This window comes from Oryctolagus cuniculus, chromosome 8, assembly GCF_964237555.1.
Source record: "Oryctolagus cuniculus chromosome 8, mOryCun1.1, whole genome shotgun sequence".
Lineage (NCBI taxonomy): Eukaryota > Metazoa > Chordata > Mammalia > Lagomorpha > Leporidae > Oryctolagus > Oryctolagus cuniculus.
In genome coordinates, this window is record NC_091439.1 from 78,089,542 (window position 1) to 78,110,675 (window position 21,134).

A 21,134-nucleotide genomic window follows, 5' to 3' on the forward strand; every position below is an offset into this window, starting at 1 on the left:
TTAAAAAATAAATAAAACACACAAAATTTAGATAAATCAAAACTATTTTATGGAAGAAAATAATTGCATTTTTAACTGTCATATTCATTTGAACATTTATCCAATAATTGTTTTTTGTGCTTTCTTTAGGTTAGGCACCCAAGCACTGGTGATGTACACACAGCCTCTCTACTCTAAACTCATATTCTACTATGGAGCAACACACCCAAAGTGTATTACCTCGTGTATTCAGATATTAATAGAATATGACAAACAATGTAACTCTTTAATCCACACATATACACTTAATAAGACTTACAGCATCACATTATTTATATGATTTAAAACTCACACCCAAAGGGATTTTCTATAAACCCTTTTGTATCCAAATATCAGCATTCAGCTGCCGATGAGATATTGAGAAGGACAGGAAAGTTGTGGGGATTAAAGCTACGTCATAAATTGAAGACAGTCAGTTATCCACCTCCAAAGGCAAAATGAGCTTGGATAAGATGGCCTGGGTGGAAGAAGCAAACAAGGAACCCCTGCTTCACTGCGTCTCCCACTCCATTGATGAGCACTGCAACAGGAGCCCCCTGAGTAAAAGGGGGAGGGGACGTAATGGTATCCAGAGACCACTATGTTCTCTGCAGCATGAAGAGTTTGGAAGACTGCTAAACGCTTCTGAGCCTAAGAACAAGTTCAAAAAAAGGAATTTGCCACCCAGCAGATCCAGCTCAAATGAGGTAAGAAATTTGCTGGCATTGGTGTCTTGCATAGGTGTCCTCATTTAAGTATTATGTTAACCCTAGAAAACAGATATTATCATTATCCAAAACAAAAAATGAAGAGTTGCATGCCCTAAGCTTATGTAAGTTGCCCAGTGTCACATAGTCACTGAGTGACAGGGCAGGAATTCCAAATTTATACTTGTAGAGTCTTCTGGGTGCCCAAACTTAAGGACGCACTAGCAAGCTCTTTGACTGATGTCCTTAATACCTTTTTTATTTGGTTTAGAATGATGAGAAACCATTACATCCTCCATTACTTTGTGAATGGGAAGTTTGGATAAGGCAGGAATATTACAATTCTCTCCAAAGTGTTTTCTTTTCCTTTCCTCTCTCTGCACCCAGGCCCTATGCTGGAGATGTGTCGTCATTAGTGCTTATTTCACAGTCTGCATGTCTGCCTTGAATAGATGGGATGCCCCTCTCGCATTTTTAGGATATTATTATATAACCTGTACACTGGCCCTTAGTGTAGCGTCAGCCTTTGGAACCTCATTTAAGAGCTTGTTCATTTTCTGAGTTCACCACTAGTCCAAAAGACAGTTGTTAAGAGCTTGCTGTGTCAGGTGCTGTGACCACCTGGAGACATAAAACAAATAAGCATTACCAAGGTCCTGGAGGAGCAAGTATTCTACAGCAGCATGTGTGGTAGAACTTTCTGGAATATGGAAATGTTCTGTATCTGAATGGTTCAGCATGGTAACTAGCAGGCATTAGTGGCTATTGAACCTTAAATGTGACCAGTGAAATTAAATCTGAGTGTTTTATTTAATTCAATTAATTTAGATATGAATGGCCCAGCATGGTAGTACCTGCCATATGAGCAGTGTAGATTTAGGGTGAGAATCAGCAATTCTTTGCCTGTGATCGAAGCAAGCACTGATGCAGGTATGCACAGATGCCCGAGGAGTACATAGGTGAGGCATGGGTACAGAAAGAAGTAGGATCAAATAAGCATTTCAAAAAGATGCGATGGTTGAACAGAATGTTAATGTGTGAGGGTACTTCAAACATTCATAGAAACTGAACTAGAAGATGGGGTGGAGGTTGACACAAAAAATCTATGTATAGGTTTTTCATATGGGTGGATGTTTGGCATAGTGCTTAAGTCACCTCCCAGGATGTCTGCATCCCATACTGGAGTGCTTGGGTTTCAAATCCCGGATCTGTTCTGTTCTATTTCCTGCTAATGCATATCCTATTAGGCAATAGGCGATGATGATTCAAGTACTTAGATCCTTGCCAGCTACAAGGGGGACGTCACTGAGTTCCCATCTCCTGGCCTGGTCCAGCCCTGGTTGTTGTGGGCATTTAGGGAGTGAACCAACAGATGGTAGCTCACTCAAGATTCTCTCTCTCTCTCTCTCTCTCTCTCAATTATATCTCTATCTCTTCCCCCACTCCCCTCTCTCTCTTTCTCTCTTCCCTTCAAATAAATAAGTGAAAATTTAGAAGACATTTTCCATGAACTTTTGAAAAGTCTTCTTATAGAAAGCATAACCCAGAAATTTCATTCCTAGGACATATTCTTGAGAAATGGACACTTCTGTGCATCTGAACATGCAGACAAAATGTTGGTAGCAGCATTGTTCATAATATCCCAAAATGGAAACAACCAAAATATCAATCCACACCAAAATAGATAAACAAATGGTCGTATATTTTATGTAATAGAAAACATACATCACTGAAAACTACCAAAATATATACTGATATGTATGTATCTCAAAAATAAATATTGAGTTAAAAAAATCCCAAACAAGAGAATTTATGTTACATGATATATTTTGCATAATGTTCAAAAATTGGCAATACTAAGAAGTAAAAGAATAAACAAAAGCAAAAGAGGAATTGCCACATTCAGGCTGGAGTTATCTCAGAGGAGGGCCTGAGGGGTGGCTCTAGAGAATGAGCAGTTTGCTTTTTCATATCTTGGGTGGTGGCCATGTACAAGCATTTGCTATAAAAATGATTAAAGTTGTATATTTATTTTATGTCTTTGGTTACGTAAATTATGCTTCATGATGAAATGACTTTATGATGAATAATAGTATGTTTTATTAAAAAAAAAAAAACTAACATTGAGGGGCCAGTGCTATTGTGCCTTCAGGGTCAACATCCCATATGGGAGTCCTGGCTGCCCCACTTCTGATACAACTCCCTGCTAATGGCCTGGGAATGCAGTGGAGAATAGCCCAGGTTCTTGGGCCCTGGCACCTGCTTGGGAGACCAAGAGGAAACTCCTGGCTCCTGGCTTCAGAACAGCCCAGCTCCAGCCATTGCAGCCATTTGGGGAGTTAACCAGCAGATGGAAGATTTTCTCTCTCTCTCTCTCTCTCTCTCTCTCTCTCTCTCTCTTTCTCTCTCTCTCTCTCTGTAACTCTTCCTCTCAAATAAATAAATAAATCTTTAAAAAAAAACCTTTGTCTTTAAAAAATTAGCATTGAATACGACCTTTCAGAACCTCTCTTCTGGGAACCTAAAATGGAATCTCACTACTCTTATGGACATCAATTTCAGGCAATTTTTTTTAATTTAAGTAAATAAGTGCTTGTAATATCTTTTATACTAAACAATTTTCTGTTTTTAAAAATGTTTTTCTTGACAAGGGTAGCAAATTATTTTTTGGAGCTTGAAAGATTAAAGTTTTTTTTTTAATTTTCTTATTTGCAAGAACATTTGAAAATTGCAGCCAACTATTTGGAGACTGTTTTTGAATTTACAATACCACAACTTGGTTATTTGCAAAAGGTTCATTTCAGTCTGCCATAAAAATTGATTCTTTTCCAAGGTGGAGACTTCAAATGTTCTGATCTTGGAGAAAATTACTAGTAGAATAAAAATGGATGAGGCTGAGAACACTGTGTTCCACACTTTTCTTTGCCAACCTTAAACAACGCTTAGAATAGATTACAATATCAGTTCTCCAACTTTTCCTACTTGAGACTTCCTTCTTAAAACCCTGCATGGTCAATGAAAGGATTCTAAAAGAGTCGCTCATAATTTGCAAAAAGAAAAAGATTGACCTAGATAAAAGTAGCTCCAATCCGAAAGTAAAAATCTTCTGTCAGTAGCAGAGCAATCCAGCCACGGAGTGATAGGTGAAAACATTGTGGTGATGCTGTCTAAAAAGATAAGGAAGCGAGAGCATCCAAGCATGAACAGCCAAGCAATAATCATCACTTCCGGATACAGACAAATCTGATGGGGGTATTTTTTTTTCCTATTTCTTTTTTCTTACTTTTTTGTGGATTTTTAACCAATCAGGATATTTTGCTTTGCTAATGAAATACATAATTTTGGCAAACCAGATTACAGATGCACTATATTTCTTTAAATCAAATTTTTACATGTACAAGACATGGATCAAATGTACCATCATCATGTCAAAGAATTCTTTTTTTTAACTTATTTAATGCATATAAATTTCCAAAGTACAGCTTATGGATTACAGTGGCTTTTTCCCCCCATAACTTCCCTCCCACCAGCAACTCTCCCCTTTCCCGCTCCCTCTCCCCTTCCATTCACATCAAGATTCATTTTCAATTCTCTTTATATACAGAAGATCAGCTTAGCATATATTAAGTAAAGATTTCATCAGTTTGCACCCACATAGAAACACAAAGTGAAAAGTACTGTTTGAGTACTGGTTACAGCATTAAATCACAATGTACAGCACATTAAGGACAGAGATCCTACATGGGGAGTAAGTGCACAGTGACTCCTGTTGTTGACTTAACAATTTGACACTTTTTTTTTTAACTTTTATTTAATGAATATAAATTTCCAAAGTACGGCTTATGGATTACAATGGCTTCTCCCCCATAACGTCCCTCCCACCCACAACCCTCCCCTTTCCCACTCCCTCTCCCCTTCCATTCACATGAGGATTCATTTTCAATTCTCTTTATATACAGAAGATCAGTTTAGCATACATTAAGTAAAGATTTCAACAGTTTGCTACCACACAGAAACATAAAGTGAAAAATAATAGATGATTTTTTAAATGATGATGAAATCACATCAGACCTATTGTCATGTTTAATCCCAGTGAGAGTCAAGTTGGGAATTGATAATTTTTTTTTTTTACAGAAGATCAGTTTAGTATACATTAAGTAAAGATTTCAACAGTTTGCACCCCCATAGAAACACAAAGTGAAATATACTGTTTGAGTACTCGTTATAGCATTAAGCCTCAATGTACAGCACATTAAGGACAGAGATCCTACATGAGGAGTAAGTGCACAGTGACTCCTGTTGTTGACTTTACAAATTGACACTCCTGTTTATGGCATCAGTAACCTCCCTATGCACCAGTCATGAGTTTCCAAGGCTATGGAAGCCCCTGGAGTTCTCCGACTCTTATCTTGTTCAGACAAGGTCATATTCAAAGTGGAGGTTCTCTCCTCCCTTCAGAGAAAGGTACCTCCTTCTTTGAAGACCTGTTCTTTCCACTGGGATCTCACTCACAGAGATCTTTCATTTAGTGTTGTGTTTTTTTTTTTTTTTTTTTTTTTTTTTTTTTTGCCAGAATGTCTTGGCTTTCCATGCCTGAAATACTCTCATGGGCTTTTCAGCCAGATCCGAATGCCTTTAGGGCTGATTCTGAAACCAGAGTGCTGTTTAGGACATCCGCCATTCTATGAGTCTGCTGAGTATCTCGCTTCCCAAGTTGGATCATTCTCCCCTTTATTTATTCTATCTGTTAGTATTAGCAGGTACTAGACTTGTTTATGTGCTCCCTTTGACTCTTAGAACTTTCATTATGATCAATTGTGAACTGAAATTGATCACTTGGACTAGTGAGATGGCATTGGTACATGCCACCTTGATAGGATTAAATTGGAGTCCCCTGGTATGTTTCTAACGCTACCATTTGGGGCAAGTCAGCTTGAGCATGTCCCAAATTGTACATCTCTTCCCTCTCTTATCCCCACTCTTATGTTTAACAGGGATCACATTTCAGTTAAATTTCAACACTTAAGAATAACTGTGTATTAATTACAGAATTAAACCAGTCATATTAAGTAGAACAGACAAAAAAAACTACTAAGAGGGATAATGTATTAAGTTGTCCATTAACAGTCAGGGCTATGCTGATCAAGTCACCATTTCTCATAGTGTCCATTTCACTTCTACAGGTTTCCTTTTTGTGTTCAGTCAGTTGTCACTGATCAGGGAGAACATATGGTATTTGTCCCTTTGGGACTGGCTTATTTCACTCAGCATGATGTGTTCCAGGTTCCTCCATTTTGTTGCAAATGACTGGATTTCATTGTTTCTTACTGTGGTATAGTATTCTAAAGAGTACATATCCCATAATTTCTTTATCCAGTCTACCGTTGATGGGCATTTAGGTTGGTTCCAGGTCTTGACTATTGTGAATTGTGCTGCAATAAACATTAGGGTGCAGACTGCTTTTTTGTTTGCCAATTTAAATTCCTTTGGGTAAATTCCAAGGAGTGGGATGGCTGGGTCGAACGGTAGGGCTATATTCAGGCTTCTGAGGAATCTCCAGACTGACTTCCATAGTGGCTTGACCAGTTTGCATTCCCACCAACAGTGGGTTAGTGTCCCTTTTTCCCCACATCCTCGCCAGCATCTGTTGTTGGTAGATTTCTGTATGTGAGCCATTCTAACCAGGGTGAGGTGAAACCTCACTGTGCTTTTGATTTGCATTTCCTTAATTGCTAGTGATCTTGAACATTTTTTCATGTGCCTGTTGGCCATTTGGATTTCCTCTTTTGAAAAATGTCTATTGAAGTCCTTGGCCCATCTCTTAAGTGGGTTGTTGGTTTTGTTTTTGTGGAGTTTCTTGATCTCTTTGTAGATTCTGGTTATTAACCCTTTATCTGTTGCATAGTTTGCAAATATTTTTTTCCATTCTGTCGGTTGTCTCTTCACTCTCCTCACTGTTTCTTTTGCAGTACAGAAACTTCTCAATTTGATGCATCCCAATAGTTGATTTTGGCTTTGACTGCCTGTGCCTCCCGGGTCTTTTCCAGAAATTCTTTGCCTGTGCCAATATCTTGAAGGGTTTCTCCAATGTTCTCTAATAACTTGATGGTGTCAGGTCGTAGATTTAGGTCTTTAATCCATGTTGAGTGGATTTTTGTGTAAGGTGAAAGGTAGGGGTCTTGCTTCATGATTCTGCACGTGGAAATCCAATTTTCCCAGCACCATTTATTGAATAGACTGTCCTTGCTCCAGGAATTGGTTTTAGATCCTTGATCAAATATAAGTTGGCTGTAGATGTTTGGGTTGATTTCTGGTGTTTCAATTCTGTTCCATTGGTCTATCCATCTGTTTCTGTACCAGTACCATGCTGTTTTGATTACAACTGCCCTGTAGTATGTCCTGAAATCTGGTATTGTGATGCCTCCGGATTTGTTTTTGTTGTACAAGATTGCTTTAGCTATTCGAGGTCTCTTGTGCCTCCATATGAATTTCAGCACCATTTTTTCCAGATCTGAGAAGAAGGTCTTTGGTATCTTGATTGGTATTGCATTGAATCTATAAATTGCTTTTGGGAGAATGGACATTTTGATGATATTGATTCTTCCAATCCATGAGCATGGAAGATTTTTCCATTTCTTGGTATCCTCTTCTATTTCTTTCTTTAAGGTTTTGTAATTTTCATCGTAGAGATCTTTAACATCCTTGGTTAAGTTTATTCCAAGGTATTTGATTGTTTTTGTAGCTATTGTGAATGGGATTGATCTTAGAAGTTCTTCCTCAGCCATGGCATTGTCTGTGTATACAAAGGCTGTTGATTTTTGTGCATTGATTTTATACCCTGCTACTTTGCCAAACTCTTCTATGAGTTCCAATAGTCTCTTAGTAGAGTTCTTTGGGTCCCCTAAATAAAGAATCATGTCATCTGCAAAGAGGGATAGTTTGAGTTCTTCCTTCCCAATTTGTATCCCTTTAATTTCTTTTTCTTGCCTAATAGCTCTGGCTAGAACCTCCAGAACTATATTGAATAGCAGTGGTGAGAGTGGGCATCCCTGTCTGGTACCAGATCTCAGTAGAAATGCTTCCAGCTTTTCCCCATTCAATAGGATGTTGGCTGTGGATTTTTCATAAATTGCTTTGATTGTATTAAGGAATGTTCCTTCCAAACCTAGTTTGCTTAGAGTTTTCAACATGAACGGGTGTTGTATTTTATCAAATGCTTTCTCGGTGTCTATTGAGATAATCATATGGTTTTTCTTCTGCAGTCTGTTAATGTGGTGTATCACATTGATTGTCTTGCGCACATTAAACCATCCCTGCATACCAGGGATAAATCCCACTTGGTCTGGGTGGATGATCTTTCTGATGTGTTGTTGCATTCTATTGGCCAGAATTTTATTGAGGATTTTTGCATCCATGTTCATCAGGGATATTGGTCTGTAATTCTCTTTCAATGCTGCATCTTTCTCTGGCTTAGGAATTAGGGTGAGGCTGGCTTCATAGAAAGAATTTGGGAGGATTCCCTCTTCTTCGATTGTTCTGAATAGTTCGAGAAGAATTGGAGTCAGTTCTTCTTTAAATGTCTGGTAGAATTCAGCAGTGAATCCATCTGGTCCTGGGCTTTTCTTTGTTGGGAGGGCCTTTATTACTGTTTCAATTTCTGTCTCAGTTATGGGTCTGTTTAGGTTTTCGATGTCTTCCTGGTTCAATTTAGGTAGGTTGCATGTGTCCAGGAATCTATCCATTTCTGATAGCTTTCCCTGCTTGCTGGCATACAAGTCCTTGTAGTAATTTCTGATGATTCTTTTTATTTCTGTGGTGTCTGTTGTTACGTTTCCTTTTTCATCTCTGATTTTATTGATTTAGGTCTTTTCTCTTCTTTTTTTAGTTAGTTGGGCCAATGGGGTGTCAATTTTGTTTATTTTTTCAAAAAACCAGCTCCTCGTTTGGCTGATTTTTTGGAATGTTTTTCTTGATTCAATCCTGTTGATTTCTTCTCTGATTTTAATTATTTCTCTTCTCCTACTAGATTTGGGTCTGGTTTGCTGTAGGTTTTCTAGATCCTTGAGGTGAATTGAAAGCTCATCTATTTGGTGTCTTTCCAATTTCTTGATGTAGGCACCTATTGATATAAACTTTCCTCTTAACACTGCTTTTGCTGTGTCCCATAAGCTTTTCTATGTTTTGCTGTTATCCTCATTTACTTCCAGAAAATTTTTGATTTCTCTTTTGATTTCTTCTATGACCCATTGTTCATTCAGGAGCATGTTGTTCAATCTCCATGTGTTTGCGTATGCTCTAGGGATTCCTGAGTTGCTAATTTCCAACTTCATTCCTTTATGGTCTGAGAAGCTGCATGGTATGATTCTAATTCTTTTGAATTTGCTGAGACTTGCTTTATGGCCTAGTATGTGGTCAATCCTAGAGAAGGTTCCATGTACTGCTGAGAAGAATGTAAAATCTTTAGCTGTAGGATTAAAAGTTCTGTATATATCTGTGAGATCCATTTGGGCTATAGTGTCGTTTAAATCTACTGTATCCTTGTTGATCTTCTGTCCTGTTGATCTGTCTATTTCTGAGAGTGGAGTATTGAAGTCCCCCAGTACTATTGTATTGGGGTCTAAGTCTCCCTTTAAGTCACTTAACAAATCTTTTAGATAAACCGGTGCCCTGTAGTTAGGTGCATATACATTGATAATTGTTACATCTTCTTGTTGTATTGATCCCTTAATCATGATATAGTGTCCCTCTTTGTCTCTACTAACAGTTTTTGTGGTAAAGTTTATGTTGTCCGATATTAAGATGGCTACGCCTGCTCTTTTTTCATTTCTGTTGGCATGGTATATCTTTTTCCAGCCTTTCACTTTCAGTCTGTATGGATCTTTGTTGGAAAGATGTGTTTCTTGTAAGCAGCAAATAGATGGGTTTTGTTCCTTAACCCAATCAGCCAATCTGTGTCTTTTAACTGGACAGTTCAGGCCCTTCACGTTCAATGTGACTAATGATAAGTGGTAACTTTGCCCTGCCATTTGCCAAAGATAAGTTCTAATATATGCTTTGAATTCCCTGTGATCTTTTGCTGTGAGGTTTCCTTCCTTTACCTTCTTTCATATTGATGACCGTGTTTCTGTGTTTCTGTGTGTAACACATCTTTAAGCATCTTTTGCAGGGCTGGACGAGTGGCGACAAATTCTTTCAATTTCTGTTTGCTATGAAAAGTCTTTATTTCACCTTCATTCACAAATGAGAGCTTTGCAGGATATAATATTCTGGGCTGGCAGTTTTTCTCTCTTAGTACCTGGGCTATATCTCGCCATTCCCTCCTAGCTTGCAGGGTTTCTGATGAGAAGTCAGCTGTGAGTCTGATTGGAGATCCTCTGAGAGTAATCTGACGTTTCTCTCTTGCACATTTTAGGATCTTTTCTTTATGTTTCACTGTGGAGAGTTTAATTACAACGTGTCGTGGTGAGGATCTCTTTTGGTCATGTTTATTAGGGGTTCTATGAGTTTCCTGTACTTAGATGTCTCTGTCCTTCTCCAAACCTGGGAAATTTTCTGCTAATATCTCACTAAAAAGGCCTTCTAATCCTTTCTCCCTCTCCATGCCTTCAGGAACTCCTAGAACCCGAATGTTGGGTTTTTTAATAGTATCCTGCAGATTCCTGACAATATGTTTTATATTTCTAATTTCCTCTTCTTTTCTTTGGTCTGACTGTATCCTTTCCTGTTCTCTGTCTTCTAAGTCCGATATTCTCTCTTCTGCTTCTCCCATTCTGTTCGTAAGGCTCTCTTTTCATTTGATCTATTGAATTATTCACTTCATTATGATTTCTCGTCACTATCACAGTTTCCTGTTGTACTAGTTGTTTCGTTTCATTTTGATTCTTCCTTAAAATTTCATTTTCACGAGAGAGATGTTCTATCTTGTCCATTAAGGATTTCTGTAGTTCAAGAATTTGTTTTTGAGAACTTCTTAAGGTTCTTATCAATTTTTTGAGATCTGCTTCTTGCATTTCTTCTATCTCATCATCTTCATAATCTTGAATTGGGGTGTCTTTTTCGTTTGGGGGTGTCATGGTGACTTCCTTGTTTTTATTACCTCGGTTTTTTTTTTTTAAACTTTTATTTAATGCATATAATTTTCCAAAGTACGACTTATGGATTACAATGGCTTCCCCCCCATACCGTCCCTCCCACCCACAACCCTCCCCTTTCCCACTCCCTCTCCCCTTCCATTTACATAAAGATTCATTTTCGATTATCTTAATATACAGAAGATCAGCTTAGTATACATTACGTAAGGATTTCAACAGTTTGCTCCCACACAGAAACATAAAGTGAAAAATAATAGATGATTTTTTTTAAATGATGATGAAATCAGATCAGACCTATTGTCATGTTTAATCCCAGTGAGAGTCAAGTTGGGAGTTGATAATTTCTTTTTTTTTTCTTTTTTTTTTTTTTTTTACAGAGGATCAGTTTAGTATGCATTAAGTAAGGATTTCAACAGTTTGCACCCCCATAGAAACACAAAGTGAAATATATTGTTTGAGTACTCGTTATAGCATTAAATCTCAATGTACAGCACATTAAGGATAGAGATCCTACATGAGGAGTAAGTGCACAGTGACTCCTGTTGTTGACTTTACCAATTGACACTCCTGTCTATGGCATCAGTAATCTCCCTATGCTCCAGTCATGAGTTTCCAAGGCTATGGAAGCCCTCTGAGTTCTCCGACTCTTATCTTGTTTAGACAAGGTCATAGTCAAAGTGGAGGTTCTCTCCTCCCTTCAGAGAAAGGTACCTCCTTCTTTGATGACCTGTTCTTTCCACTGGGATCTCACTCGCAGAGATCTTTTGCCAGAGTGTCTTGGCTTTCCATGCCTGAAATACTCTCATGAGCTTTTCAGCCAGCTCCGAATGCCTTTAGGGCTGATTCTGAGGCCAGAGTGCTATTTAGGACATCTGCCATTCTATGAGTCTGCTGAGTATCTCACTTCCCATGTTGGATCACTCTCCCCTTTATTTACTCCATCAGTTAGCTTTAGCAGGTACTAGACTTGTCTATGTGCTCCCTTTGACTCCCAGTCCCTTCACCATGACCAACTGTGAACTGAAACTGATCACCTGGAACAGTGAGATGGCATTGGTACATGCCACCTCGATGGGATTGAATTGGAATCCCCTGGTATGCTTCCAACTCCACCACTTGGGGCAAGTCAGCCTGAGCATGTCCCAAATTATACATCTCTTCCCTCTCCCATTCCCACCACCATGTTCAACAGGGATCACATTTCAGTTAATTTTCAACACTTAAGAATAACTGTGCATCAATTACAGATCTAAACCAGTCATATTAAGTAGAACAGATAAAAAAAACTACTAAGAGGGATAATGTATTAAGTTGTTCATTAACAGTCAGGGCTATGCTGATCAAACCACCATTTCCCATAGTGTCCACCTCACTCCAACAGGTTTCCCTCTTGGTGTTCAGTCAGTCGTCACCGATCAGGGAGAACATATGGTATTTGTCCCTTTGGGACTGGCTTATTTCACTCAGCATGATGTGTTCCAGATTCCTCCATTTTGTTGCAAATGACTGGATTTCGTTGTTTCTTACTGCTGTATAGTATTCTAAAGAGTACATATCCCATAATTTCTTCATCCAGTCTATCGTTGATGGGCATTTAGGTTGGTTCCAGGTCTTAGCTATTGTGAATTGAGCTGCAATAAACATTAGGCTGCAGACCGCTTTTTTGTTTGCCAATTTAAATTCCTTTGGGTAAATTCCAAGGAGTGGGATGGCTGGGTCGAACGGTAGGGTTATCTTCAGGTTTCTGAGGAATCTCCAGACTGACTTCCATAGTGGCTTGACCAGCTTGCATTCCCACCAACAGTGGGTTAGTGTCCTTTTTTCCCCACATCCTCGCCAGCATCTGTTGTTGGTAGATTTCTGTATGTGAGCCATTCTAACCAGGGTGAGGTGAAACCTCATTGTGGTTTTGATTTGCATTTCCCTGATTGCTAATGACCTTGAACATTTTTTCATGTGCCTGTTGGCCATTTGGATTTCCTCTTTTGAAAAATGTCTATTGAGGTCCTTGGCCCATCTCTTAAGTGGGTTCTTGGTTTTGTTTTTGTGGAGTTTCTTGATCTCTTTGTAGATTCTGGTTATTAACCCTTTATCCGTTGCATAGTTTGCAAATATTTTTTCCCATTCTGTCGGTTGTCTCTTCACTCTCCTCACTGTTTCTTTTGCAGTACAGAAACTTCTCAATTTGATGCAATCCCAATAGTTGATTTTGGCTTTGACTGCCTGTGCCTCCCGGGTCTTTTCCAGAAATTCTTTGCCTGTGCCAATATCTTGAAGGGTTTCTCCAATGTTCTCTAGTAACTTGATGGTGTCAGGTCGTAGATTTAGGTCTTTAATCCATGTTGAGTGGATTTTTGTGTAAGGTGTAAGGTAGGGGTCTTGCTTCATGATTCTGCACGTGGAAATCCAATTTTCCCAGCACCATTTATTGAATAGACTGTCCTTGCTCCAGGAATTAGTTTTAGATCCTTGATCAAATATAAGTTGGCTGTAGATGTTTGGGTTGATTTCTGGTGTTTCAATTCTGTTCCATTGGTCTATCCATCTGTTTCTGTACCAGTACCATGCTGTTTTAATTACAACTGCCCTGTAGTATGTCCTAAAATCTGGTATTGTGATGCCTCCGGCTTTGTTTTTGTTGTACAAGATTGCTTTAGCTATTCGAGGTCTCTTGTGCCTCCATATAAATTTCAGCACCATTTTTTCCAGATCTGAGAAGAAGGTCTTCGGTATCTTGATTGGTATTGCATTGAATCTGTAAATTGCTTTTGGGAGAATGGACATTTTGATGATATTGATTCTTCCAATCCATGAGCATGGAAGTTTTTTCCATTTCTTGGTATCCTCTTCTATTTCTTTCTTTAAGGTTTTGTAATTCTCATCGTAGAGATCTTTAACGTCTTTGGTTAAGTTTATTCCAAGGTATTTGATTGTTTTTGTAGCTATTGTGAATGGGATTGATCTTAGAAGTTCTTCCTCAGCCATGGCATTGTCTGTGTATACAAAGGCTGTTGATTTTTGTGCATTGATTTTATACCCTGCTACTTTGCCAAACTCTTCTATGAGTTCCAATAGTCTCTTAGTAGAGTTCTTTGGGTCCCCTAAATAAAGAATCATGTCATCTGCAAAGAGGGATAGTTTGAGTTCTTCCTTCCCAATTTGTATCCCTTTAATTTCTTTTTCTTGCCTAATAGCTCTGGCTAGAACCTCCAGAACTATATTGAATAGCAGTGGTGAGAGTGGGCATCCCTGTCTGGTTCCAGATCTCAGTGGAAATGCTTCCAACTTTTCCCCATTCAATAGGATGTTGGCTGTGGGTTTTTCATAGATTGCTTTGATTGTATTGAGGAATGTTCCTTCCAAACCCAGTTTGCTTAGAGTTTTCATCATGAACGGGTGTTGTATTTTATCAAATGCTTTCTCGGCATCTATTGAGATAATCATATGGTTTTTCTTCTGCAGTCTGTTAATGTGGTGTATCACATTGATTGTCTTGCGCACATTAAACCATCCCTGCATACCAGGGATAAATCCCACTTGGTCTGGGTGGATGATCTTTCTGATGTGTTGTTGCATTCTATTGGCCAGAATTTTATTGAGGATTTTTGCATCTATGTTCATCAGGGATATTGGTCTGTAATTCTCTTTCAGTGCTGCATCTTTCTCTGGCTTAGGAATTAAGGTGATGCTGGCTTCATAGAAAGAATTTGGGAGGACTCCCTCTTCTTCGATTGTTCTGAATAGTTTGAGAAGAATTGGAGTTAGTTCTTCTTTAAACGTCTGGTAGAATTCAGCAGTGAATCCATCTGGTCCTGGGCTTTTCTTTGTTGGGAGGGCCTTTATTACTGTTTCAATTTCTGTCTCAGTTATGGGTCTGTTTAGGTTTTCGATGTCTTCCTGGTTCAATTTAGGTAGGTTGCATGTGTCCAGGAATCTATCCATTTCTGATAGGTTTCCCTGTTTGCTGGCATAAAGTCCTTGTAGTAATTTCTGATGATTCTTTTTATTTCTGTGGTGTCTGTTGTTACATTTCCTTTTTCATCTCTGATTTTATTGATTTGGGTCTTTTCTCTTCTTTTTTTAGTTAGTTGGGCCAATGGGGTGTCAATTTTGTTTATTTTTTCAAAAAACCAGCTCTTCGTTTGGCTGATTTTTTGTAATGTTTTTCTTGATTCAATCCTGTTGATTTCTTCTCTGATTTTAATTATTTCTCTTCTCCTACTAGATTTGGGTCTGATTTGCTGTAGGTTTTCTAGATCCTTGAGGTGAATTGAAAGCTCATCTATTTGGTGTCTTTCCAATTTCTTGATGTAGGCACCTATTGATATAAACTTTCCTCTTAACACTGCTTTTGCTGTGTCCCATAAGTTTTGGTATGTTGTGCTGTTATCCTCATTTACTTCCAGAAAGTTTTTGATTTCTCTTTTGATTTCTTCTATGACCCATTGTTCATTCAGGAGCATGTTGTTCAATCTCCATGTGTTTGCGTATGCTCTAGGGATTCCTGAGTTACTAATTTCCAACTTCATTCCTTTATGGTCTGAGAAGCTGCATGGTATGATTCTAATTCTTTTGAATTTGCTGAGATTTGCTTTATGGCCTAGTATGTGGTCAATCCTAGAGAAGCTTCCATGTACTGCTGAGAAGAATGTAAAATCTTTAGCTGTAGGATTGAAAGTTCTGTATATATCTGTTAGATCCATTTGGGCTATAGTGTCATTTAAATCTACTGTATCCTTGTTGATCTTCTGACCGGATGATCTGTCTATTTCTGAGAGTGGAGTATTGAAGTCCCCCAGTACTACTGTATTGGGGTCTAAGTCTCCCTTTAAGTCCGTTAATAAATCTTTTAGATAAACTGGTGCCCTGTAGTTAGGTGCATATACATTGATGATTGTTATATCTTCCTGTTGAATTGATCCCTTAATCATGATATAGTGTCCCTCTTTGTCTCTCTTAACAGTTTTTGTGGTAAAGTTTATGTTGTCCGATATTAAGATGGCTACGCCCGCTCTTTTTTCATTTCTGTTGGCATGGTATATCTTTTTCCAGCCTTTCACTTTCAGTCTGTATGGATCTTTGTTGGAAAGATGTGTTTCTTGTAAGCAGCATATAGATGGGTTTTGTTCCTTAACCCAATCAGCCAATCTGTGTCTTTTAACTGGACAGTTCAGGCCATTCACGTTCAAAGTGACTAATGATAAGTGGTAACTTTGCCCTGCCATTTGCCAAAGATAAGTTCTAATATATGCTTTGAATTCCCTGTGATCTTTTGCTGTGAGGTTTCCTTCCTTGGTTTCCTTCCTTTACCTTCTTTCATATTGATGACCGTGTTTCTGTGTTTCTGTGTGTAACACATCTTTAAGCATCTTTTGCAGGGCTGGACGAGTGGCGACAAATTCTTTCAATTTCTGTTTGCAATGAAAAGTCTTTATTTCACCTTCATTCACAAATGATAGCTTTGCAGGATATAATATTCTGGGCTGGCAGTTGTTCTCTCTTAGTACCTGGGCTATATCTCGCCATTCCCTCCTAGCTTGCAGGGTTTCTGATGAGAAGTCAGCTGTGAGTCTGATTGGAGATCCTCTGAGAGTAATCTGACGTTTCTCTCTTGCACATTTTAGGATCTTTTCTTTATGTTTCACTGTGGAGAGTTTAATTACAACGTGTCGTGGTGAGGATCTCTTTTGGTCGTGTTTATTAGGGGTTCTGTGGGCTTCCTGTACTAGGATTTCTCTGTCCTTCTCCAAACCTGGGAAATTTTCTGCTAATATCTCACTAAAAAGGCCTTCTAATCCTTTCTCCCTCTCCATGCCTTCAGGAACTCCTAGAACCCGAATGTTGGGTTTTTTAATAGTATCCTGAAGATTCCCGACAATATGTTTCAGATTTCTAATTTCCTCTTCTTTTCTTTGGTCTGACTGTATCCTTTCCTGTTCTCTGTCTTCTAAGTCCGATATTCTCTCTTCTGCTTCACCCATTCTGTTTGTAAGGCTCTCTATTGTGTTTTTCATTTGATCTATTGAATTCTTCACTTCAGTCACTATCACAGTTTCCTGTTGTACTAGTTGTTTCGTTTCATTTTGATTCCTCCTTAATATTTCATTTTCACGAGAGAGATTTTCTATCTTGTCCATTAAGGATTTCTGTAGTTCAAGAATTTGTTTTTGAGAACTTCTTAATGTTCTTATCAATTTTTTGAGATCTGCTTCTTGCATTTCTTCTATGTCATCATCTTCTTAATCTTGAATTGAGGTGTCTTTTTCATTTGAGGGCGTCATGGTGACTTCCTTGTTTTTATTACCTCGGTTTTTGCGTTTGTTATTTGGCATATTGGAGATATTTGGTTTCTTCACTGTGGTGCTTTTTCTTGTTATACTATGACTCTAGATTAAGTGGACTATCTGTTTTTGATGGAGCCTTAGGGCTTGAGATGGGTGTGGCCTGAGAGCTCTGTTTGGTGTGCCAAAGGTGACACTCCCAGGTTAGGCGTGGTAAATCTCTCTCTCTCTCTTTCTTTTTTTTTTTTTTTTTTTGATTCAAAAGGGAAGTAATTCCACACAGCTGAACGAAGTTGGAGGTAGTTAGCAGGCAAATGATATACCCACAGGAGCCAGAGATTGGAAGCTCTTTCCCAAGATCCCCACAGGGAATCTGTTCGGCCCTCAGAGTGGGCTCAAATTCTCCTTCAGCCTCCCATTGGGTTGCCAAAGTTACGGAATTGTAGCGTCTCTGGAGAGTGCTCACGTGAATTCCGTGAGTTCTCTCCCCCACCGTCTCTTTTTTCACAGTCTCAGTTCAGTAGCACCACAAATTTACTAGCTCCTAATCTCCTGTTAATTCGCCCCGCCCAGAGTCAGGTTTTTCTGCTAGGCTCAGGGCCGGTGCAGACCTGAGGTCGCTCTGCTTATGACGTATGTCCAAGATGGCGCCTGCTCTTTGTCTTGCTCGCCCTTGAGAGGTGAGTGGAGAGAGAGAAACCCGTGTCCGTACTAGTCACCCTTCTTTTTTTTTTTTTTTTTTCTCTCTCTCTCTCTCTTCCAGTTAGCCTTGTGAACTTCCCCCGCCGGGGGTCGTTCCCTCTAGTCTCCTCTTTCCACTTGCCTGCCGGTGTCTCGGGCTATTGAGGTTCGGCTCACCTCGCGTTCCAGCGCTGGTGTGTTGAGTCTGCCGCTGATGTCCCGAACTGTGGGCTCCCACGCTCTCCACGCAGGTCCGCTGTGAGTCACGCGTTCCGGAAGAGTTTCTTCTGCTGTTTCCTCCCCTACTCTTCCTTGAACCTGCAGTATCTCCACTTTTATTAAACTATCTCTCCCCAGACTATCAGTGTGCTCCCTTCCTATTCCGCCATCTTGCCGGACCTCCTATTACCTCGGTTTTTGCGTTTGTTATTTGGCATATTGGAGATATTTGGTTTCTTCACTGTGGTGCTTTTTCTTGTTATACTATGACTCTAGATTAAGTGGACTGTCTGTTTTTGATGGAGCCTTAGTGCTTGAGATGGGTGTGGCCTGAGAGCTCTGTTTGGTGTGCCAAAGGTGACACTCCCAGGTTAGGCGTGGTAGATCTCTCTCTCTCTCTTTCTTTTTTTTTTTTTTTTTTTTGATTCAAAAGGGAAGTAATTCTGCACAGCTGAACGAAGTTGGAGGTAGTTAGCAGGCAAATGATATACCCACAGGAGCCAGAGATCGGAAGCTCTTTCCCAAGGACCACACAGGGAATCTGTTCTGCCCTCAGAGTGGGCTCAGATTCTCCTTCAGTCTCCCACTGGGTTGCCAAAATTACGGAATTGTAGCGTCTCTGGAGAGTACTCATGTGAATTCCGTGAGTTCTCTCCCCCACCGTCTCTTTTTTCACAGTCTCAGTTCATTAGCACCACACATTCACTAGGTCCTAATCTGTGAATTCGCCCCGCCCAGAGTCAGGTTTTTCTGCTAGGCTCAGGGCGGGTGCAGACCTGAGGTCACTCTGCTTATGACGTATGTCCAAGATGGCGCCTGCTCTTTTTCTTGCTCGCCCTTGAGAGGTGAGCAGAGAGAGAGAAACCCGTGTCCGTACCAGTCACCTTTTTTTTTCTCTCTCTCTCTCTTCCAGTTAGCCTGGTGAACTTTTCCCCCCTGGGGGTCGTTCCCTCTAGTCTCCTCTCTCCACTTGCCTGCGGGTGTCTCGGGCTATTGAGGTTCGGCTCACCTCGTGTTCCAGCGCTGGTGTGTTGAGTCTGCCGCTGGTTTCCCGAACTGTGGGCTCCCACACTCTCCACACAGGTCCACTGTGAATCACGCGTTCCGGAAGAGTTTCTTCTGCTGTTTCCTCCCCTACTCTTCCTTGAACCTGCAGTATCTCCACTTTTATTAAACTGTCTCTCCCCGGACTATCAGTGTGCTCCCTTCCTATTCCGCCATCTTGCCTTCGCCTAATTTGACACTCTTGTTTATGGCATCAGTAATCACCCTAGGCTCTTGTCATGAGTTTCCAAGGCTATGGAAGCCTTTTGAGTTCACCGACTCTGATCATATTTAGACATGGTTGTAGTCAGAGTGGAAGTTCTCTGCTCCCTTCAGAAAAAGGTATCTCCTTCCTTAATGACCTGTTCTTTCCGCTTTCTCACTTGCAGAGATCTTTCATTTAGTTGTTTTTTGTTTGTTTGTTTGTTTGTTTTTTTGCTTTGTTTTTTTTTTTTTGTTTTGTTTTGTTTGCCAGAGTGTCTTGGCTTTCCATGCCTGAAATACTCTCATGGGCTTTTCAGCCAGATCCGCATGCCTTAAGGGCTGATTCTTAGGCCAGAGTGCTGTTTAGGACATCTGCCATTCTATGGGTTTGCTGTATATCACGCTTCCCATGTTGGATCGTTCTCTCCCCTCTATTTATTCTATCAGTTAGTATTAGCAGACACTAGTCTTGTTTATGTGATCCCTTTGGCTCTTAGTCCCATCATTATGATCAATTGTGAACAGAAATTGATCACTGGGACTAGTGAGATGGCATTGGTACATGCCACCTTGATGGGATTGAATTGGAATCCCCTGGTATGTTTCTAACTACCACTTGAGTTAGGTCAGCTTGAGCATGTCCCAAATTGCACATCTCTTCCTTCTCTTATTCCCACTCTTATATTTAACAGCAATCACTTTTCAGTTAAGTTTCAACACTTAAGAATAACTGTGTATTGATTACAGTATTCAACCAAAAGTATTAAGTAGAACAAACAAAAAAAATACTAAGAGGGATAACATATTAAGTTGTTCATCAACAGTCAGGGCAAGGGCTGATCAAGTCACCGTTTCTCCTAGTGTTCATTTCACTTTAACAGGTTTCCTTTTTGGTGTTCAGTTAGTTGTCACTGATCAGGGAGAACATATGGTATTTGTCCCTTTGGGATTGGCTTATTTGACTCAGCATAATGCTTTCCAAATTCCTAACAGGGATCACTTTTCAGTTAAAATTTAAACACCTAAGAATAATTGTGTGTTAATCACAGAGTTCAACCAATAGTACTAGAACAAAACAAAGAGAAAATACTAAAAGGGATAAAGTATTACATTGTACATCAACAGTCAGGACAAGAGCTGATGAAGTCACTGTTTCTCATAGTGCCCATTTCACTTCAACGGGTTTCCCCTTTGGTGCTTAGTTAGTTGTCGCCAATCAGGGAGAACATATGATATTTGTCCCTTTGGGACTGGCTTAATTCACTCAGCATAATGTTTTCCAGATTCCTCCATCTTGTTGCAAATGACCGGATTTCGTTGTTTTTGACTGCTGTATAGTATTCTATAGAGTACATGTCCCATAATTTCTTTATCCAGTCTACTGTTGATGGGCATTTGGGTTGGTTCCAGGTCTTAGCTATTGTGAATTGAGCTGCAAAAAACATTAATGCATGTCACAGAATTCTAAGGAAAGTGATGATGAAGTGGATTTCTGACTTGTCCAGCAGTTGTACCCTCTGTGTGTTTTTCTACTCTGGGGATCTGTGTTTGCTGAGCAGAGCGTAATAATCACAGTCCCTCTTGACAACAGTAATTATTACACATACAGATAAACATCTCACTCAGACATGCATTAAGTTGCAGGTGATATTATCACATCTTCAGTCTTTGATTTGATCTATATGTTTAAGAATCCTCATGCACCAAATTAGAATTGTTCTCCTTAAATACGGATGTGAAACTTGCTAACCTTCTCAAAGTTTTCCTATTTTCCCATGAACTTTAAGCTGAAAAAGGACTCCTTCTTTCTCACGAATAGAATCCATATGTCTACTAGTTTCTTTCTCCAAGTACAAAAAAATGCCTACATAAATATCAATTGTAATCTA